We start from the raw sequence: 22,818 nt of genomic DNA, 5'->3' as shown, positions 1-22,818 counted from the left end.
AAACTCCCAGTCTCTTTCTGATATACTTCTCTCGGCCTCCTCCCGTCTCCTGCCTTCTTAATTCTTGCACTATTTCCCAAGCGGAATGGGATAATTCCTCTGCCAGGCTCTCCCTCGGTTTGATCACGCTGATGGGCACCCCTCTGGCCTTTATGTCTGTAGTCGCCTCTTCCACTGTCTGACACAGTTGGATCCCATCTTGATAAAACACTCGAAGTTTAGCAGGGTACGGAGTTTGAAATCTAATCCTTTCTTGTTTTAGTATTCGCTTTACTTCAGAGTATTCTTTACATTTCTGCAGGACCGTGGGTGGGGGGTAATCTTGGTCAAAATATATCAATTTATTGTCTAAAAACACCCTCTTCTTACCCCAGGCCCTTCGTAGAATCTCCGCCTTGGTACTGTATCGAAGGAATTCAATTATTATTGAGCGTGGCTTATCTGGTCTATCTCGGGTAGGCTTTGGGACGAGCGCACGATACGCTCTTTCAATTTCCAGCTCCATCGTCGAGGGAAGCTCCAGCGCGTCCCACGGCAACTTTCCGACAAACTCTGTCATAGACAAGCCCTCTGCTCCTTCGGGAATGTTGTATAATCTGATATTTTTCCGCCGTGATCTTCCCTCCAGGTCAAGCAGTTTACCTTCTTGTTGATTTAATATTTTTATTGTCTTACTTAGTATCTGTTCCATGTTTTGAATGCGATCTTCCACCTTCTCAATTCACGTCTCTGCCACCGCTATTTTTTGATTGACGTTGGTGAGCTCTGACTTAATATGAGCTGCTGTTTTATATCTTTCTGGAACTCCCTTATCTCTTTCAAAATTTCAATCATATTTGCCGCTTCGCCTGAACGAGGCCCAGCGTCCGCCTCGCTAGCACGTGGTCGGGTAGGAGTGCCGCTCGCTGCACTCCTCTCGGCCACAGGCTCCGCAGTATCGCTTTTTTATTTCCATTCTTTTTCCCCATTCTTGCCGCTCTTATCTATTCAAATACTTTTGAAAAATACTATATTTGATGGGTTAATGGGGCTTAATACGCATTATTAAGGAGCTAGTGACTTAAGCTGCCATTCTCAATGATGACATCACCGGAACCCCCAGGAATCAATTCCTAATCTTTTGGAAACACTAAAAGATTTTGGTAAATTTTCAGGATATAAACTTAACTTGAATAAAAGCGAATTGTTTCCATTAAATTCTCCTGTTTTTATATATAATGATATTCCATTTAGAATTATTAATTCTTTTAAATATTTAGGTATTTTAATTACTAAAAAATATAAATATCTTTATAAAACTAGTTCCTTTAATGGACTCCATGAAACAACTATTTTCTAGATGGAATCCACTTACTCACTCTTTAATAAGTCATATTCATGCTGTGAAAATAATGATTTTACCTAGATTTTTATATATTTTCCAAAATATACCTATCTTTTTAACTAAAAAAAATTTTGATCAAATTAACTCTCTTATTTTGTCCTTTATTTGTAACAATAAGAGACCAAGAATTAATAAGTATAATTTACAAAAATCTAAAAAAAGATGGTGGACTTGCTCTTCCTAATTTAAGACTGTATTATTGGGCTGTTAATATCAGACAATTATTTTTTTGGGCTATATTGGTTCAACAAGAGCCAAAAACCAGTTTGGGTTGATTTGGAATTAAAAGCTGTTAAACAATTTAATTTAACCTCATTATTAGGAGCTCCATTACCTTTACAGCTCTCTAAAATTCCAAATTTAAATCTTTATCCTGTTATTAAACAGTCCTTACGGATTTGGTTTCAGTTTTGCAATTTTTAAAATTTCGAACAATTTAAACTGTCTAGTTCTTTATATCGAAACTTTTTATTTAATCTTTCAATAACCGATCCCATTTTTCTCCTATGGAGAAATAAAGGGATCCGTTCTTTTACAGATTTATTTTGTGATGGTCGATTGATGGCTTTTGAAGAGTTAATTAACAAATATTCTCTCGCTCATACATTCTTTCTGCAATATCTTCAGGTTAGACATTTTTTACAACAATATTTATCTAAGTTTCCATATTCGCAAGAATCTGATTTGTTGGATACCATTTTGAAATTGAATCCTTTAGTGAGAGGTTCTATTGGTAGAATTTATAATTTATTTTTACTACAAAAAGAGAACCTCTCACTAAAGATTAAACAAGATTGGGAAAGAAAACTTAATATGACCTTTGTTAATGAAGATTGCTTGCGAGTTTTGAAAAAGGTAAATTCTTCTTCTATATGTGCCAATTACTATTTAATTCAGTTTAAAATTATTCACCGTTATTATTTAACAAAGGAGAGACTATCTAAAATATTTCCTAGTATAGACAACTACTGTGATAGGTGTAAAACTAAAGTAGCTACTTTGTCACATATGTTCTGATCATGTTCTTCATTAAAACCATTTTAGAAATCTTTATTTTCTACAATTTCTAAAGCTCTGAAAATTAATTTACAACCTAATAGATTGACTGTTCTATTTGGAATAGTTCCGCATCATATTCAGGGTATTTCATCTTCAGATCAACATGTAATTGCATTTGTTACATTATTGGCAAGAAGGGCTATTTTATTAAAATGGCAAGATGCCTCTATCCCTACATTAATTGAATGGTTTTCTCAAGTAATGTTATGTCTCAGTTTGGAAAAAATTAGAAGTAGAACTTTTGATCCTCGATTCGATTTTGAGAGAAGATGAGGCTCTTTTGCCAAATATTACCATTTAATTTGAATTATTTTATATGGTTTCCTTCCAATCTTATTATATATAAATATGAATTGGCGGTTGATGATTCTTTTTCTTTATTTATATAGATGATGGTAAGACATATTGCTCCGGGGGTTGATTCCTAATGGGCTTTCCCCCCCCCCCCTTTTTTGTAGTCAGTGGGGTTTTTTTCTTAGTTAGTTGGGGTTCTCTTTTTTCCTTCTTTTCTTTATATACAAAATCTTGTTTTGCATTTTCATATATTCTGATCAGCTTTTTTATCTCTTCAGCTTTATTAATTGTATGTATATTAATTTATGAAGTTTTGTATCATTTTATAGCTGTAGAAGATTATGTACCAATAAAAATATTCTAAAAATGAAAATGAAATTGGACTTTTGCATTTAGCACTTTTAAGAACTGTGTTTGCATTTATCGCTTTAAGGACTGTGTTCGGATTTATTGCTTTAAGAACTGTTCAAGTTGCCGTATAGCCATTAACTTCCAGTTAAGTTAGTCGTTTGTTTACTTTTCATTTGTTTTTGAGCCTAGTTTAAATAAATGTTTCTTTGTTCATAAAATAAACTGGTCTCAATTCTATATTCATTGTTGCCATATCAAAACAACTGGGGGCTCTCTGGATCTGTTCCATTTTTGTGCTTAAGTGCTTGTTTAATTATTGATCTGTTTTGGAAAAGGGGAATACCCGATTCGTTTGATTGGTTTGTGGGTGGTATTCAGCAACAATGAATATTGATGACTTTCTGGCATCGCCAGACCCGGAGTTATTAGCGAAGTCGAAAAAGAGTGATGTATCTGAGATTGCTAGCAGGTTAAAACTTAAAGGTATTTCGAAGACTACAACAAAGCCTGTAATTCAGAGACAAATTGCGTCACACTATATAGAGTTGGGTGATTTTGATAAAGCGGTTTTAGATATATTTCCAATAAGTAATCTAGAGATGCAGTTACAAATTGAACAAATGAAGTTAGAACAAAGTAAAGCGGGCTTGGAGTGATGTAGGTTAGAAGTTGAAAATAAACAGCGGGCATTTGAACTTGAGATGGTGGAATTAAGGTCCGAGACTCAGTCCTCTGGTTCTAGGAAAATGTTTGTTGTTAGTCAGGAAATTAAATTGGTTCCTCCATTTAGTGAAACAGAAGTAGAGAAATATTTTCAACATTTTGAAACTGTTGCTCTGTTTTCAGAATGGCCAAAGGAGAAATGGCCAGTGATGTTAAAGAATGTAATTAAAGGCAAGGCACAACAAGTTTATACAGCTTTAACTGCTGAGTAAGCACTTGATTATGATATTGTGAAGCAGCATATACTGAAGGTGTATGAACTGGTTCCAGAAGCTTGGAGAGATAGATTAAGAAATTTGAAGAAATCTGTGGAAAAAACTTATGTAGAATTTGCCTACGATAAAGCTGTGTGTTTTGAGAGATGGGTTTCCTCTAAAAATGTTAATGAGGACTATAATGAATTGAAAGAGTTGATTTTAATGGAGGAATTTAAAAGGAGCATCCCTGATGAAGTAAGAACATACTTAAATGAGAGGGACACTGTTACATTGCAGGAGTCTGCTAACTTAGCTGATGGGTATGCTTTAATCTCCCGCTGCCTCACGGGCTGACTTTCACGCGCTTGCGCAGTTGTGCCCTGTTCTCCACCCACTCTGCCTGTTCTCGCCAAAGCCTGATTGAGCCAAAGCCGATCCACTCTGTCTCAGTCCACTCCGACAATGGATGCTACGATGATGGCTGCTGTACATGGCAACTTTCTTTTTAAATCTTTGGCGTGCTATTCATGCGCCTGCGCAGTCTAGCCTCTTTGCCGCAATCAGTTAAAAAAAAACTTCGAGCTTCTTTTATCTCTTCCCTCTCCGCCTCTTGCTGCAATTGAAAAAAATATACAAGGTGTTGGGAGTGGCCTTATGCCTGTATATTTGCATAGAGTAAATTTAAGGTCAGGGTCAGTTGCAGGACTTGTTAAAGTAGGACTACAACCCAGCTTACCCATAAATGATGTTTCTCTATTGTTAGGCAATGACTTGGCAGATGGACAAGTTTTTTCTGACGTGCATTTGACAATAAAGTCAGAAGAACCACAGATTCCTCCTGTGTTGTAACTTGAGATATGGCTTAAAAGCTTGATGTGCAGGATGAGGTTGTCCAACTCGGGATTCAAATTTTGAGGATGTGTCAGGAATTTTCTTACCTTCATTGTTCGATCAAGATTCTTGGAGTAAGCCTGACCCTGAAGATTTGTCTCTGCCTCGGAAGGAGATGATAGCAGAGCAGAGTAGAAACCCTGAGAGTATCGAATTAAAGGAACAAGCTCTTCTGGATAGTGAAATTGATAAGGTGCCAGAAGGATATTATTTTGAGAAAGGAGTATTAATGAGGAAGTGGAGATCACCTACAATTCCTGCAAGTGATGAATGGAAGGTTGTTCACCAAGTAGTTGTTCCTAAAGTTTATCGAAATGAGATTTTAACTTTAGCCCATAGTGTGACCCTGGGTGGATATCAAGGGGTGAAGAAAACAGTGGACAAGGTTTTTAAACATTTTTACTGACCTGGTTTGAGAAAAGATGTGGTGACATTTTGCAGAATGTGTCATACTTGCCAAATTGTGGGTAAACCTAATCAAGTTACTCCAGTGGCCCCACTGCAACCTATTCCCGCATTTGGTGAACCGTTTTCCAAAATTATTATAGATTGTGTAGGCCCATTACCAAAAACAAAAACTGGCCATCAATACTTGCTGACCATCATGTGCACTGTGTCTAGGTTTCCAGAGGCAGTACCACCTAGGAATATAAGGACCAAAACTGTAACAAAGGCTCTTATAAAATTCTTTACTTATTTTGGATTGCCTAAGGAAATACAATCTGATCAAGGCAGTAATTTTATGTCTGGATTGTTTCAACAGATAGTTTATAAACTAGGAGCTAAGCAGATTACCTCATCTGCATACCATCCAGAATCGCAAGGAGTCTTGGAAAGGTTTCATTCTACCCTCAAGATTATGATTAGGATGTATTGTGTGGAAAATGAAAATGATTGGGATGAGGGCATATACTTACTTCTATTTGCAGTACGGGAGTTGTAACAGGGATCATTAGGTTTTAGTCCATTTGAACTTGTATTTGGGCATAGAGTTAGAGGATCTTTGGCCTTATTAAAAGAACAATGGATTAATAAAGAGGTACACACTAATTTGCTGGATTATGTTTTAAAATTTAAGGACAGATTACATAAAGCTTGTAGCTTAGCCAGGGAAAATTTAAAATTGGCTCAGGAGAAAATGAAATCCTGGTATGATAAAGAAGCTATGGTGATGTCATTTAAGCCTGAAGATAAGGTGTTGGGTCTTTTCCCAGTGCAAACAAATCCTTTACATGCTAAATTTCATGGTCCTTATGAAATTATGTCTAAAGTTAATGATGTGGATTATGTGATAAAAACTCCAGATCGGAGAACACAACTTTGCCATATAAATATGATAAAACCATATTATGAGAAACAGTCTGCTACTATGATTGTTGTGGTCAATAATAATGAGTCTGATCTCACTAGGAACTTATGAATGATCATCTGAAACTCAATCTAAACCCAATATTGTTTCTGCCATATTATCAAACTCGACAATTCTGGAAAATATTGATGAGAAATTAGCTCTTTACAGCCAGAGCAGAAGCAGCAAATGAAGCAATTAATTTTTAAATATAAGGATTTATTTCCAGACATCCCTAGAAGAGCAACAGTAGCTTCACATGATGTAGATGTTGGAGATGCCAAACCCATAAAGCAATATGCATATAGGATGAACATGGAAAAATGTGAACTTGCTGAGAAAGAAATTAAATATATGTTAGAGAATAATATTATTAGACCTTCTAATTTGAATTGGAGTTCACCTTGTGTTATGGTGCCTAAGTCAGACGGTAGTATTTGGTTTTGTACTGACCACAGGAAGTTGAATGCTGTAACAAAAACAGATGCGTATCCAATTTCTAGAGTGGATGATTGTGTAGATAAAGTTGGAAAAGCAAAGTTCCTTACAAAGATTGATTTGTTGAAAGGGTATTGGTGTGTTCCATTGACGGATAGAGGTAGAGAGATTTCCGCATTTGTAACCCCATCTGGGTTATATGAATATAATGTTCTTCCACTTGGGATGAAGAATGCCCCAGATACTTTCCAGTGGATGATTAACTCTGTGATTCATGGGTTAAAAGATACAGATGTCTATGTTGACGATTTAGTTACAGGAAATGATACTTGGGAAGCACATATTACTGTGTTGGAGAAACTATTTGAAAGGCTTTCAAAAGCTAACTTAACTATTAACCTAGCTAAAATTGAATTTGGTCATGCCACTGTGACTTACCTTGGTTATGTTGTGGGTCAAGGTAAGGTAGCTCCTGTTCAGGCAAAAGTTCGGGCAATTTCAGAGGTCCCCACTCTAACTGGGAAAAAAAACTCTCAGAAGATTCTTGGGAATGGTAGGATGTTACCAAAAATTTTGTAAGAATTTTGCTAATATTGCCCTTTCATTAAGCAACCTCTTGAAGAAAAATGAAAAGTTTGTGTGGACAGTGCTTTGTCAGGAAGCATTTGAGAAATTGAAAACTATGATATGTCATCAACCTGTGCTCAGGGCACCTGTCTTTGAAAAACCTTTTTCATTAGCTGTAGATTCTAGGGATGAGGCTGCAGGAGCAGTATTACTGTAAAGGAATGAGGGTGACATGGTTGATCATCCAGTAGCTTACTTTTCTAAGAAATTTGATTCAGATTCAGATTCAGTTTATTGTCATTTAGAAACCACAAATGCAATGCAGTTAAAAAATGAGACAACGTTCCTCCAGAATGATATCACAAAAGCATATGACAAAGCAGACTACACCAGAAAATCCACATAACGTTTGGCAATCCCCAATCCAGAGTCTGGAGAGGCTGCTGCGTATTAATTGATGAGCATCAAAGAAACTATTCAACTATAGAAAAAGAATTATTATCTGTTCTGGCTTCACAACATTTTGATGTGTATGTTGGTACAACTCAAAAGCCACTCATAGTTTACACCGATCATAATCTGTTAGTGTTTCTGAGTAAGATGAAAAACAAAAATAGAAGGTTACTAAATTGGAGTTTGATGTTACAGGAGTATAATATTTTGATGACTCATTAAAGGCAAAGATAATGTGATTGCTGATTGTCTATACAGATGTTGAATGTACAATTTTTTATGGAGTGTTATTTTAATATTTGTAACACTCCTACTGTATAGTAATTTGTAGGGTGCTGTATGATAATACTATATATACTGTGTATGTTGTAAATTTTATACATTTGTTTTTTTTTGTAAATAGTTAATTGTTAAAATTTTGCTCATGACAGACCAAAATTTTTTTTTGGGGGGGTTGTTACATTCCCCGTGGGTATCTTGTGACTGTCTTATGAGCATGATGTAATGGTCTTGTGATGGTGGGTTGATGTAATTTCCCACCAGTGTGAAGTCACATGATGTAATTTTCCTGCCAGTGAGAGGTCATGTGATGGCCTGTTTCAACAAGTATAAAACGGGAAAGCCTCGCTGTGACGCAGGTCAGTTTGTTGTTTAATTAATCAGTTACTCTGTTATGCTGCGTATTCATCTCATGACGCAGTTTTGTTTTAAAGTGGAGTTTTACTTTCTACCATAGGTCTCAAAAGTTATTGCTGGCAGTTTCGCCACAATGCTGCCAGTCCTAGCCCAGTTGGAGGCATTGAGAATAACATCAGCAAGTTTGCTGATGATACTAAGCTGGGTGGCAGTGTGACATGTGATGAGGATGTTAGGAGAATTCAGGGTGACTTGGATAGGCTGGGTGAGTGGGCAGATACTTGGCAGATGACGTTTAATGTGAATAAGTGTGAGGTTATCCACTTTGGGAGTAAGAACAGGAAGGCAGATTATTATCTGAACGGTGTAAAGTTAGGTAAGGGAGAAATACAAAGAGATCTAGGAGTCTTTGTTCATCAGTCACTGAAGGTGAATGAGCAAGTGCAGCTGGCAGTGAAGAAGGCTAATGGAATGTTGGCCTTTATTACAAAGGGAATTGAGTACAAGAGCAAGGAAATCCTCTTGCATTTGTACAGGGCCCTGGTGAGACCACACCTGGAGTATTGTGTACAGTTTTGGTCTCCAGGGTTAAGGAAGGACATCCTGGCTGTAGAGGAAATGCAGCGTAGATCCACAAGGTTAATTCCTGGGATGTCAGGACTGTCTTACGCAGAGAGGTTAGAGAGACTGGGCTTGTACATGCTGGAATTAAGGAGATTGAGAGGGGATCTGATTGCAACATATAAGATTATTAAGGGATTGGACAAGATAGAGGCAGGAAATATGTTCCAGATGCTGGGAGAGTCCAGTACCAGAGGGCATGGTTTGAGAATAAGGGGTAGGTCATTTAGGACAGAGTTAAGGAAAAACTTCTTCTCCCAGAGAGTTGTGGGGGTCTGGAATGCACTGCCTCGGAAGGCAGTGGAGGCCATTTCTCTGGATGCTTTCAAGAAGGAGCTAGATAGGTATCTTATGGATAGGGGAATCAAGGGATATGGGGACAAGGCAGGAACCGAGTATTGATAGTAGATGATCAGCCATGATCTCAAAATGGTGGTGCAGGCTCGAAGGGCCAAATGGTCTACTTCAGCGTCTATTGTCTATTGTTGGACAGTGAAGAATTTACTGAAGTACGGAAAACCCGAAGGAACAAGTAAAGTTGGTGTCGTCGGAGGTAATACAGGATTATTTAGTCTTTGTTCGAAGAGATAGTAGCCTGCATCCTAGATAATCCCTGCTATAAGAGCAGAAAGGATTGGGGCAGTGTTATTCACCAAGAAAAAGGTTAGTTCCTTTTAGCCGTTTTTATTTCCTTCATTGTAAATCCTTCGGGCAAGGCATATTTAAGCTGGGATCAGCAGTAACGTCACGTCGTTGAATAATTAGTTACTTCAGGGAAGTCTCTCCTAATTGACTATATAAATCATTTGGACTTTTGCATTTAGCACTTTTAAGAACAGTGTTCGCATTTATCGCTTTAAGAACTGTTCGAGTTGCTGTATAGCCGTTAACTTCCAGTTAAGTTAGTCATTCGTTTACTTTTTCATTTGTTGTTGAGCTGAGTTTAAATAAATGTTTCTTTGTTCATAAAATAAACTGGTTTCAATTCTATATTAATTGTTGCCGTATCATAACAGTATCATGCACAAACTTTGCCACAAATCCATCAATTCCACTATCTAATACATTGACAAACAATGTGAAAAATAGTTGTCCTAATACTGACCCCTGAGGAACCCCACTTGTCATTGGCAGCCTACCAGAAAAGACTCCTTTTATTCCCACTTATTGCCTCCTGCCTGTCAACCATTCCTCTATCTTTGTCAGTACCTTCCCTGGAACGGTATAAGATTTTATCTTGTTAATCAGCCTCACGTGTGGCACCTTATCAAATGCCTTCTGAAAATCTAAGTAAATAACATTCACTGCTTCTCCTTTGTCCGCTCTGATACTTCCTTGAAGAACTCTAACTGATCTGTCAGGCAAGATTTCCCTTTACAGGTATCATGCTGACTTTGACTTATTTTATCATTAATCTTCAAGTACCCTGAAGCCTTTTCCTTAATAATGGACTCCAACACTTTCCCAACCACTGAGGTTAGGCTAACTGGCCTATAATTTCCTTTCTTTTGCCTTTCTCCCTTCTTAAAGAGTGGCGTGGCATTATAGTTTTCCAGTCCTCCAGAATCATGCCAGAATCAAGTGATTCTTGAAAGATCATGACCATTGCATCTGATATCTCTTCAGCAACCTCTGTCAGGTCTCTGGGATGTAGTCCATCTGGTCCAGGTGACTTATTCACCTTAAGACCTTTTAGTTTGTCTAGCTCTTTTTACCTTGTAATTGCAAAGGCAGTCAGTCCTTCTCCCTGACACTCATGGACCTCTGGCATATAGCTAGTATCTTCCACAGAAAAGACTGAAGCAAAGTACCCATTAAGTTCATCTGCCATTTCTTTCAATCATTTTCCAGTGGGGTCCAATTGCAACTCTCACCTCCCTTTTACTCTTTAAATAACTGGAAAAAAACTTTTGGTGTCCTGCTTTATATTATTGGCTACTCTGCCCTCATATTTCATCTTTTCCCTTATGATTTTTTTTAGTTGCCTTTGTTGGATCTTAAAAGCTTCCCAATCATCCAACCTCCCACTTACTTTTGCTACCTTATATGTCCTTTCCTTGGCTTTTATGCAATCCATAACTTCCCTTGTCAGCCAGGGTTGCTTATTCCCAGAAACCTCAGCCAGCTCTGCTCTGCCGTCATCCCCACCAGTATCCCCCCCCCCCACCCCAATCCACCTGGGTAAGCTCCTCTCTCATGCCTCTGTAATTCCTGTTATTTCATTGTGATACTGATACCTGTGACTTGTGCTTCTCCCTGTCAAATTGCAGTATGAATTCAATCATATTATGATCACTGCCTCCTCATGGTTCCTTTACGTTAAACTGACTAATAAAATTTGGGTTATTGCACAACACCCAAGCTAAAATCGCCTTTCCCTGAGTAGGCTCAAGCACAAGCTGCTCCAGAAAGCTATCTTGTAGGCGTTCAACAAATTTTCTCTCTTGTGATCAGACACCAACCTGATTTTCACAATCCCCTTCCATATTGGAGTTCCCCATTACAATTGTGTCATTACCCTTATTACGTGCCTTTTCCAGCTCCCTTTGGACTCTCAACTCCACATCTTGGCTACTATTTGGAGGCCAATATATGATTCCCATATATTTTTTCCCACCCTTGCAGTTTCTTAACCGCACAAAGATCCAACATTCTCTGACCTAATATCACCTCTTTCTCAAAATATAATTCCATTTCTTACCAATAGAGCCGCACCACCACCTATGCCTTCCTGTCTGTCCTTTTGATTTTTTTGATGTTTAGCTCCCAACTATGGCCTTCTTTCAGCTGTGACTCAATGATGCCCACAATGTCATACCGACCAATCTCTAATTGCTCCACAAGTTCATCCACCTTATTCCGAATGCTATGCGTATTTAAATACAGCAACTTCAGTTCTACATTCTTCATCCTTATGAATTTTGCCTCTGTGGTACAATTTAACTCTTTACTCTGTCTGTATTTGTACCCAGTCATTGGTTTGTCCTTCTTTACATTCATGTTACACCCATCATCTACTTGTAAACCTGCTGGATCATCCTCAGCTCTATTATACTGGTTACCATCCCCCTGCCATAATAATTTAAACCACTCTCAACAGCTCTAGTAAACCTGCTCACAAGAATATTGGTCCCCCTCAGATTCAAGTGCAACCCACCCCACAGCAATTCTAGTTTAGACTCTCCCCAACAGCCTTTGCAAACCTCCCCACCAGAATATTGGTTCCCCTCAGATTCATCCTTTTTGTACAGGTCACACCTGCCCCACAAAAGGTCCCAATAATCTAGAAATCTGAATCCCTGCCCCCTGCTCCAATCCCTCAGCCACAAATTTATCCTCCACCTCATTCCATTCCTAAGCTCATTGTTACGTGGCACAGGCAGTAATCTTGAGATTACTACCTTTGAGATCCTGCTTCTCAACTTCCTTCCTAACTCCCTGTAGCCTGCTTTCAGGACCTCCTCCCTTTTCCTACCTATGTCGTTGGTACCAATACGTACCATGACCTCTGGCTGTTCTCCTTCCTACTTCAAGACATTATGGATGTGATCAGAAACATCCTGGAACCTAGCACCTGGGAGAAAGTAAAGTCTGGTGTAGGAGTATAGGGAGAAAGTAAAGTCTGATGTAGTATTATTTCAGTGGAGTAAAGGAAATTACAGTGGTTTGAGAGAGGAGTTGGCCAAGGTAAATTGGAAGGAGATGCTGTCGGGGATGACAGCAGAGCAGGAATGGCTTGAGTTTTTGGAAAAAATGAGGAAGGTGCAGAATATTCCAAAAAGAAAGAAATACAGAAGTGGCAAAATAGTACAACCATGACTGAAGTCAAAGATAATGTAAAAGCAAAAGAGAGAGTATACAACAAAGCAAAAATTAGCAGCAAGATAGAGGATTGGGAAGCTTTTAAAAACCTATTGAGAGCAACAAAAAGAATTATGAGGAGGAAAAGATGAAGCTCGCAAACAATATCAAAGTGGATAGTAAAAGCTTCTTCAAGTATGTCAAAATGAAAGAGAGATGAGAGTGGATATAGGACTGATAAAAATGAGGTCAGAAAAATAATAACATGGGACAAACTGATGGCAGCTGAACTAAAATGAGCATTTTGTATCAGTCTCCACTGTGGAAGACATTAGCAGTGTGCCAGATGTTGAAGGATGTGAGGGAAGAGAAGTGAGTGCAGTTACTATTACAAGGGAGAAGGTCCTCAAAAAGCTGAAAGACCTAAGGGTACTTAGTCACCTGGACCGGATGAACTGCACCTTAGGGTTCTGAAGGAGGTAGTGGAGGAGATTTTGGAGGCATCGGTAATGATCTTTCAAAAACCATTGGATTCTGGCATGGCGCCAGACGACTGAAAAATTGCAAATGCCACTCCACTCTTTAAGAAAAGAGGAAGGCAGCATGAGGGAAATTATAGACCAGTTATCTTGACCTCAGTGGTTGGGATGAGGTGATGGAGTACTTGGTGACACAGGACAAGATGTTGTGTATCTGGACTTCCAGAAGGCCTTTGACAAGGTGCCACACATAAGGCTGCTTACCAAGTTAAGAGGCCATGGTATTACAGGAAAATTACTGGCATGGTTAGGGCATTGGCTGATTGGTAGGAGGCAGCAAGTGGGAATAAAAGGATCCTTTGCTGGTTGGCTGCCAGTGATCAGTGGTGTTGATATTGAGACTGCTTCTTTTTCTGCTATATATCAATGATTTAGATAATGGAATAGATGGTTGTCACCAAGTTTGCAGATGCAGAGGGACTTGGGAGTCCTTGTTCAGAACAGCCTAAGGGTTAACTTGCAGGTTGAGTCAGTGGTGAGGAAGACAATTGTAATGTTAGCATTCATTTCAAGGGGTCTAGAATACAAGAACAGGGATGTGATGCTGTGGCTTTATAAGCCACTTGTGAGGCCTCACCTTGAGTATCGTGAACAGTTTTGGGCTCCTCATCAAAGCAAGGATATGCTGGCATTGGAGAGGGCTCAGAGGAGGTTCACAAGGATGATTCCAAGAAAGGAAGGGTTATCATACAAGGAACATTTGATAGCTCTGGGTCTGTACTTGCTGGAATTTAGAAGGATGAGGGGGAATCTCATTGAAACCTTCCAACTGTTGAAAGGCCTAGACAGAGTAGATGTGGAAAGGGTGTTTCCCATGGTAAGCTAATCTAGGACAAGAAGGCACAGCCTGAAGATAGAGGAGTATCTATTTAAAACAGAGATGCAGAGAAATTTCCTTGGCCAGAGATTAGTGAATTTATGGAATTTGTTACCACAAGCAGCTGTGAAGGCCAGGTCATTGTGTGTGTTTAAGGCAGAGCTTGATATGCTCTTGGTTGGACATGGCATCAAAAGTTGGAAGACTGGGGAGTGGGGGCTGAGGAGGAGAAAAATAAGGATCAGCCAAGATCAGCAGACTCGATGGGCCAAATCGCCTAATTCTGCTCCTATGTCTTATAGTCTTATGGTCATCGAGCTGCAGCTCCAATTCCCTAACTTGGTCTCTGAGGAGCTGCATCTTGATGCACCTGGTGTAGATGTGGCCATCGGGGATGCTGTTAGTTTCCCAGAAATTCAACATCTGGCTCCGTAGACATAATCCCTATTCTCTCAATAGTTAACTAAGAAAAAAGAAATCTCTGCCTGTTCTTGTTGAAACCCTGTTGAGCCAAAACTGACTAAGACCAGCCCCACGATGACCACTCTGCTAGACAGTACCTCTCTTTTATGAGACTGTGTTTTTAAAACTCTTCACCGGATTTGCGCAGAATACTCCTGCTGCATCTGCACAGTACCCAGTCAAAGACTCCCATTGAAAAAGCTCCCTGCTTTATAAAGCTCTTCACTGGACACACAACCCACAAGACTGTTAACCACAGAATCACTGAAAATGGGTCCACAGCCATGGAGCCAGTTTAGCATTGAAGCCAGTCCAGGAACCCAATGGCTGCAGGCCACAATCACAGATCCAGTTCATCACTGAGGTGAGTGTCAATTGTTGCAGGCTACAGCCATAGTCAGTTCATCACTGAGGTGAGTGTCAATTGTTGCAGGCTACAGTCACAGATCCAGTTCATCACTGAGGTGAGTGTCAATTGTTGCAGGCTACAGTCACAGATCCAGTTCATCACTGAGGTGAGTGTCAATTGTTGCAGGCTACAGTCACAGAACCAGTTCATCACTGAGGTGAGTATCAATTGTTGCAAGCTACAGTCACAGATCCAGTTCATCACTGAGGTGAGTGTCAATTGTTGCAGCCTACAGTCACAGATCCAGTTCATCACTGAGCTGAGTGTCAATAACTGCAGGCCACAACTGTAGAGTCAGTTCATCACCGAGGTGAAAAAGTTTCACAGAGTACTAAGCTGATTACTGGTTCATCCTTCACCCTCAGCCTTGATGCCTTCATCCTTTTTAATTTGGCTCACCATTAAATCGCCCAAACATCAGTTTATTTTTTGCACAGTTTGTTGTCTTTTACACATTAATTGTTTGTTCATCTCTGTCATGTGCTTTTTTTCATTGCTTCTAATGTGTCTTTTGTATTTATTGTGAATGCCCACAAAGATATATGTAGGGTAGTATATGGTACTTTTGTCTGCCACTTATTTGTCCCCATCACTACCTTCCCACTCATGCTACTCCTTTACTCTTTTATATATCTGAAAAAACTTCTTGTGTCCTCTTATATTATCGGTTAGCTTACCATCATCTTTCACTTTTTCTCTTCTTGTTGCTTATTTGATTGCCTTCTGTTGGTTTTTAAAAGCTTCTCAATCCTCTAGCTACTCACTGTTTTTTGCTATATTATATGTCCTCTCTTTTGCTTTCATGTCAACAGTATTTTCTCATCTCCTCTTCTGAATGGATCTTCTTCTTTGGGATGAACCAACCCTGTGGCTTCCGAATTACTTGCAGAAATTCCTTCTGTGATGCTCAGCTGTTACCCCTGCAAGTGCCTCCTTCCAAACAATTTTAGCCAATTCCTCTCTCATCTTCAAATCTGATTTTAGTGTCTCCCTTTCAAACTGCAGGGTGAATTATATCCTATTCTAATCACAGTCAGCAGAACATCAAGGGAATCCAAAGGTAAATTACACTAACTTCAATGCAATGTACAGCAGGTAAAATAAATGAAATCAAAGCTTTAATAAACACAGGAACTATGATATTGTTGCCATCACTGAGACATGATTGAAAGATAAGAATGATAGGCAACTTGATATTCCAGGGTATAGAATTTTCAGGTGAGACAGGAGTAAAGGAAAGGGGTGGGGTCAAAGGTTGTGTTCCTTCAATATTGGGAGAATATATCTGAGAAGGATCCTCAAACAAAACAACATGGGTAGAGATTAGCAGTGAGTCAGAAGTTCTTCTAGCTGCCTCAGGTATCATCCTAACTCCCCATAGATGAATATTGAATGAGGTATACAGGTGGAGGGTTATGGGCTGAGTGCAGGTCGGTGGGACTAGGTGAGAGTAAGCGTTTGGCATGGACTAGAAGGACCGAGATGGCCTGTTTCCGTGCACAATTGTTATATGTTATATATGTTAAAACTGCCATAGTATACCATTTGGTAGGATTCACTATTGGCAAGTGAGGTTAAAATTAACCATACTGTGCTCTATTTTCTTGTCACGTGTAAATGGGTTTTGTCTTACCAATATTTAATTGGAAGACATTTCTTTTCATCTTCTACAGAATGTTAATTATGTAGGCTGAGAATTCAAATTCCTGAGAACAAATAATGGGATAAAGCAGTGTGTTATCATTGTATGTAAAAATGCAGAACCAAGTATTTATTCTGCCAGATTATGCTTTGTCATTATCAGAAAACATTCAACACAGGGAAGATTGACATTAATTGCTGCTTTATTTTTGCTCTATGACTCACACACATATACACACACTCACACTCACACACATACACACTCACACACATATATGCACACACACACACACACACACACTCTCACACACATGTACACTCACTCACACTCACACTGCACTCACACACATCTGCACACACTCTCACACACATGTACACACACACACACACACACACACACACACACACACACACACACACACACTCACACACATGTACACATTTTTGGACATGTACACTAAGATTACACTATTCCTCAGTATTTCCTAGTGACAACTGTTACTATGTCTGTAAATGTCTGGAATAGAGCTTGCCCCAATCTTCATTGTCTCACTATTGATACCATTTGACAACCTTTTGCTTTTATTGATGGAGGTTGGAGCAGTTTCAGTTGTGAGTTCTCTTTGCTGTAGTTGCTGTTCTTAAATGGATCCTGATGTCAGGCAAATAGTATCCCTTCCTTGTTCCAGACAGCAGTCTTAGAGTTTCCTTGGTCCCTTTCAAACTAGTTCCCATAACCCAAGCAGACCCTGTATCCAGCCAACTGTTACCCTCACCAGCAGTCATGTTTTTCCACCACTGCTTTCTGCTTTCCACATGGACTGTTCACCCCTTTCTGACCCCAGCCACTTTCATCTGACTATACTTGGGCACCTCCTCCAAAGTGACCTATTGCATTTGGTTGCCACAATGTGGCCTAAACTATATCAAAGTCCACAAGCTCTTATTTCGGAGCTTTGCTGTCCATGTACCTGTCCATATAAATCTTAAATATTGTTACTGACCCTGCCTCAACCGCTTCCTCAAGCAGCTCTTTCCATGTACTGAGCACCCTCTGGATGAAAATGTTTTCCCTCAGGTTCCTATTAAATCTCTTCTCTTTCACCTTAACCTATGCCCTTCAGTGCTTGATTCTCCAACTCAGGAAAAAAGTGCATTCACCCCATCTCTGCCCACATGATTTTACATACCCCTTCTTTCCTCTGTGCTTTAGTGTAAAAGGTCCAAATCTCTGTCCATAACTCTGACCCTCGAGTCTTGGCAACATCCTCCTAAATTTCCTCAGCACCCTTTCCAGCTTAATGGTGACCAAATCTGAGCACAATGTCATAAATGTAGCCTAGCCAGCGTCTTGTACAACCACAACATAACTTCCCAACTTTTATACTTGGTGCCCTAACTAATGAAGGCTAGCACCCTGTCTAACTGCAATGCCACTTTCAAAGTTTCAAACTGTTTATAATAAAAATGCATAAAAATCACCATATTCTATCCTGCTATTCATAATTTTCATTTTCAGAAGTCACCATATTCTACCCTGTCATTCATAATTTTAATTTTCAGAAGTCACCATATTCTACCCTGTCATTCATAATTTTAATTTTCAGTGAACTATGTACTTAACCTTCCAGATCCCTCTGTTCTCCAAAACACTCTTGGGCCCTACCATTCACCCTGGAAGACTTACACTCTGCTGTCTTCCCAAAATGCAGTACCTCACACTTAATCTGTTTTAAATTCCATTTGTCATTCCTTGACCCACTTACCCAGATGATCAAGACCCCTCTGTAAATCTTGATAAGCACCTTCACCATTAACAGCACCTATTTTAGTGTCATCTGTAAACTTACGAATCAAACCTGTTACATTCCCATTCACGCCATTGATATAGATGATCAACAGCAACAGGCCTAACACTAGTCCCACACCTTCAGTCTGAAAAACATCATCCAACCATCGAGCCTGTCCAATAAGCTAGCTCTCCCTGGATCCCATGTTATCTAACATTCTGTAGTAGACAACTATACCGATTCTTATCAAATCCTTACTGAATTCCATATAGATCGTCTACTGTCCTCCCTCTTCAACTTTCTTTGTTACTTTTTCAAAAAACTCCCTCAAATACATGAGAGATGATCTCCCCCACACAGAACCAGTTTAGCTATCTTTGTTTTTGTAATATTTGTATATCTTATTCCTCAGAATCCCCTCTACCTACCTATCAACTTACCTACCACAGACATTAGTCTTACTGGCCTTATAGCTTCCAAGTTTTTCCTTGCAGCTTTTCCCAGATAAACTTACAATATTATCTCCCCTGCAGTCTTCTGACACTTCACAATGATGCATCTATCTCAGCCATATCTTCTACAGTTTCTTATCTATCTTTGCAGACAGTCTTTGAATATACTTAATTAGGCCCCAGAGATTTATCTACTTTCATATGTTTGAAATCATCCAGTATTTATGTATATATGTATGTGTGTGTGTGTATCTGTGTATGTATGTGTGTATGACAGACAGACATACTTTATTGATCCCGAGGGAAACAGGGTTTTGTTACAGCCGCACCAACCAAGAATAGTGTAGAAAGGTAGCAATATAAAACCATAAATAATTAAATAATAATAAGTTAATTATGCCAAGTGGAAATAAGTCCAGGACCAGCCTATTGGCTCAGGGTGTCTGACACTCTGAGGGAGGAGTTGTAAAGTTTGATGACCACAGGCAGGAATGACTTCCTATGATGCTCAGTGTTACATCTCGGTGGAATGAGTCTCTGGCTGAATGTACTCCTGTGCCTAACCAGTACATTATGGAGTGGATGGGAGTCATTGTCCAAGATGGCATGTAACTTGGACAGCATCCTCTTTTCAGACACCACCGTCAGAGAGTCCAGTTCCACCCCCACAACATCACTGGCCTTATGAATGAGTTCGGTGATTCTGTTGGTACCTGCTACCCTCAGCCTGCTGCCCCAGCACACAACAGCAAACATGACAGCACTGGCCACCACAGTCTCGTAGAACATCCTCAGCATCGTCCGGCAGATGTTAAAGGACCTCAGTCTCCTCAGGAAATAGAGACGGCTCTGACCCTTCTTGTAGACGGCCTCAGTGTTCTTTGACCAGTCCGGTTTATTGTCAGTTCGTATCCCCAGGTATTTGTAATCCTCCACCATGTCCACACTGACCCCTTGGATGTAAACAGGGGTCACCGGTGCCTTAGCCCTCCTCAGGTCCACCACCAGCTCCTTAGTCTTTTTCACATTAAGCTGCAGATGATTCTGCTGGCATGTGACAAAGTTTCCCACCATAGCCCTGTACTCAGCCTCATCTCCCTTGCTGATGCATCCAACTATGGCTGAGTCATCAGAAAACTTCTGAAGATGGCAAGACTCTGTGCAGTAGTTGAAGTCCGAGGTGTAGATGGTGAAGAGAAAGGGAGACAGGACAGTATGTATATATGTATATGTGAATGTATATATGAAGATACAGTGTGGAACAGGCCCTCCCAGACCTTCGAGCTCCATCACCCAGTAACCCCCAGTGTAACCCTAGCCTAATCACAGGACAATTTACAATGAGCAATTAACCTTGTTCTAATTAATTCATCTCCTCTGCTGTTATGCAGACTATCCCCAAGTCCTCCCTATTAACTACCGGTATCTTAATGTTTGAAGATCATCTATAGCTTTCTGTCACCACTGATGCTGATTGGCAAGATGAGTTTCTCTAGCAGCATTTTGCAAGCAGTTAGCTTGCCTGGATTATAAAATTTTATGTTACAAGTTCTACAGCTTCCCAAAATTCATTGGCTAATACAACAGCCAATGGATACTTTTGGCAATGAATAACAGGAAGTGCTGAGGCAAACTGGTAATTTCGCCTGTCTGATTTTGTGGGAGCAGTGTATAAGGATCTAAGTACATTGAGAGACACTCTTTGATTTAATTATGGGATCAGCAAATTATAATGAACATGCTGTAAGTATTGAATCAAGGATATTATATATGTCTTTGGATTACAGTATTAGAAATGCTTGAATGAATTTCAACAAGTAATTATCATCTGTGGTGTTTGAATTTTGATATGTGATACACAACAGCTTGGAATTTTAGATGTGCTAACTTTTTTTCACAATTGAAAACTTGCATATTGGAATGAATAGGGATCCTGTGGTATGTTTACATTGTGGGCACCGTAACCACTGTAAGTAAATGCATATTTCCCTGCCAACTAGCTACAGTCAGTGACAGGCAAGTTTATAAGAATGTTACTCCTTTAGTTTTGTGCAATTATCACCCTTTTAACACAAAGTTGCTTTTATTGGGAAGTGTTACTGTGATGTCAGTTCTCATACTCATACTGAAATAAAATCTTCATTTAGCTGTTGACAGGATGTGGAAACTATAGAAAGTGTGCAGAGAAGATTTACAATGCCTTATGAGAATAGGTTGAGTGAACTTGGCCTTTTCTCCCTGGAGTGGTGGAGGATGAGAGGTGACCTGATAGAGGTGTATAAGATGATCGTGTGGATAGTCAGAGGCATTTCCCCAGGGCTGAAATGGCTAACACGAGAGTTATAAGGCGTTTGGAAATAGGTACAGAGGAGACATCAGGGGTAAGCTTTTTACACAGAGTCGTGAGTGTATGTTATGGGCTGCTGGTGCTGGTGGTGGAGGCAGATACAATAGGGTCTTTTAAGAGGCTCCTGGATAGGTACATGGATCTTAGAAAAATAGAGGGCTATGGGTAATCCTAGGTAATTTCTAGAGTAAGTACTGTGAGCTGAAGGGCCTCTATTGTGCTATAGATTTTCTAAGTTTCTATGTTTCTAAATCTGTTAGAGTTCTTCAAAGACGTTCTTCTCTGTTCTTCAAGCAGGGTGGACAAAGGGTGGACAAAGGCAAGGCAGTGGATGTAATTTACTTGCATTAGCAGAAGGCACTTGATAATGTGCCACACATGATGACAAGATAAAATCTTATGGCATTACAGGAAAGATACTGGCATGGATAACAGAATGGCGGACAGGCAGGAGACAGTGAGTAAAGGGAACCTTTCCTGGTTGGCTGCAGATGACTAGTGGTGTTCTTCAGGGGTCGGTATTGGGACCACTACTTTTCACATTGATTATAAATTATTAAGATAATAGAATTGATGTCTTTGTGGCAAAGTTTGCGGATGATACAAAGACATGTGCAGGTGTAGGTAGTGCTGAGGAAGCAATGCAGTTTCAGCAGGAGGCAAAAAAATTGGCAGATGGAATACAGTATTTTGATAAAAGGATCAATAGTGCAGACTGTTATCTAAATGGGGAGAAAATTCAAACACCAGAGGTGAAAAGGTCCTCATGCAAGACTCCCAGAAGGTTAATTTATAGGGCTGAGTTTGTGGTAAAGAAGGCAAATGCACTGTTGGCTTTTATTTCAAGGCGAATAGAATATAAAAGCAAAGAGATAATGCTGAGGCTTTATAAAACACTAGTCAGGCCACAGTTGGAGTATTGTCAACAGTTTTGGTCCCCATATCTCAGAAAGGATGTGTTGTCATTAGAGAGAGTCCAGAGGGGGTTCACGAGGATGATTCTGGGAATGAAGGGGTTAACACATGAGGAGTGTTTTGCAGCTTTGGGCCTGTACTCACTGGAATTTAGAAGAATGCAGGCGGGATCTCATTGAAACCTACTGAATGTTGAAAGGACTAGATAAAGTGGATGTGGAAAGGGTGTTCCCTCTGGTGGGGGTATGCAGAACTAGATGGCACAGCCTCAAATTTGAGGCAGAAGAGAGGTAAGGAGGATTTTTTTAGCCAAAGAGTAGTGAATATATGGAATGCTCTGCCACAGACTGTGGTGGAGGCCAAGTCCGTGGGTTTATTTAAGGCGGAAGTTGATAGTTTCCTGATTGGTCATGGCATCAAAGGATATGGTGAGAAGGCAGGTGTATGGGGTTGAGTGGGATCTGGGATCAGCCATGATGGAATGATAGAGCGGACTCGATGGGCTGAATGGCCTAATTCTGCTCCTATGTCTTATGGCCTTATCTAATCTTATTCAGATATTGCAGCAACTGAGAGGTGACGCTGGTTAGGTTTTCTAACCTCTGGAGACTCTAAGCACAGTACACGTGTTTATATCATGTGACGAAGGTAAACTATGGGAGTTGTCTCAACCACGAATATTT

The sequence above is a fragment of the Hemitrygon akajei genome, chromosome 10 (genome assembly GCF_048418815.1).
Source record: "Hemitrygon akajei chromosome 10, sHemAka1.3, whole genome shotgun sequence".
Classification (NCBI taxonomy): domain Eukaryota; kingdom Metazoa; phylum Chordata; class Chondrichthyes; order Myliobatiformes; family Dasyatidae; genus Hemitrygon; species Hemitrygon akajei.
The sequence above is the reverse complement of the archived record's forward strand: the minus strand, read 5'-3'. Positions refer to the sequence as shown.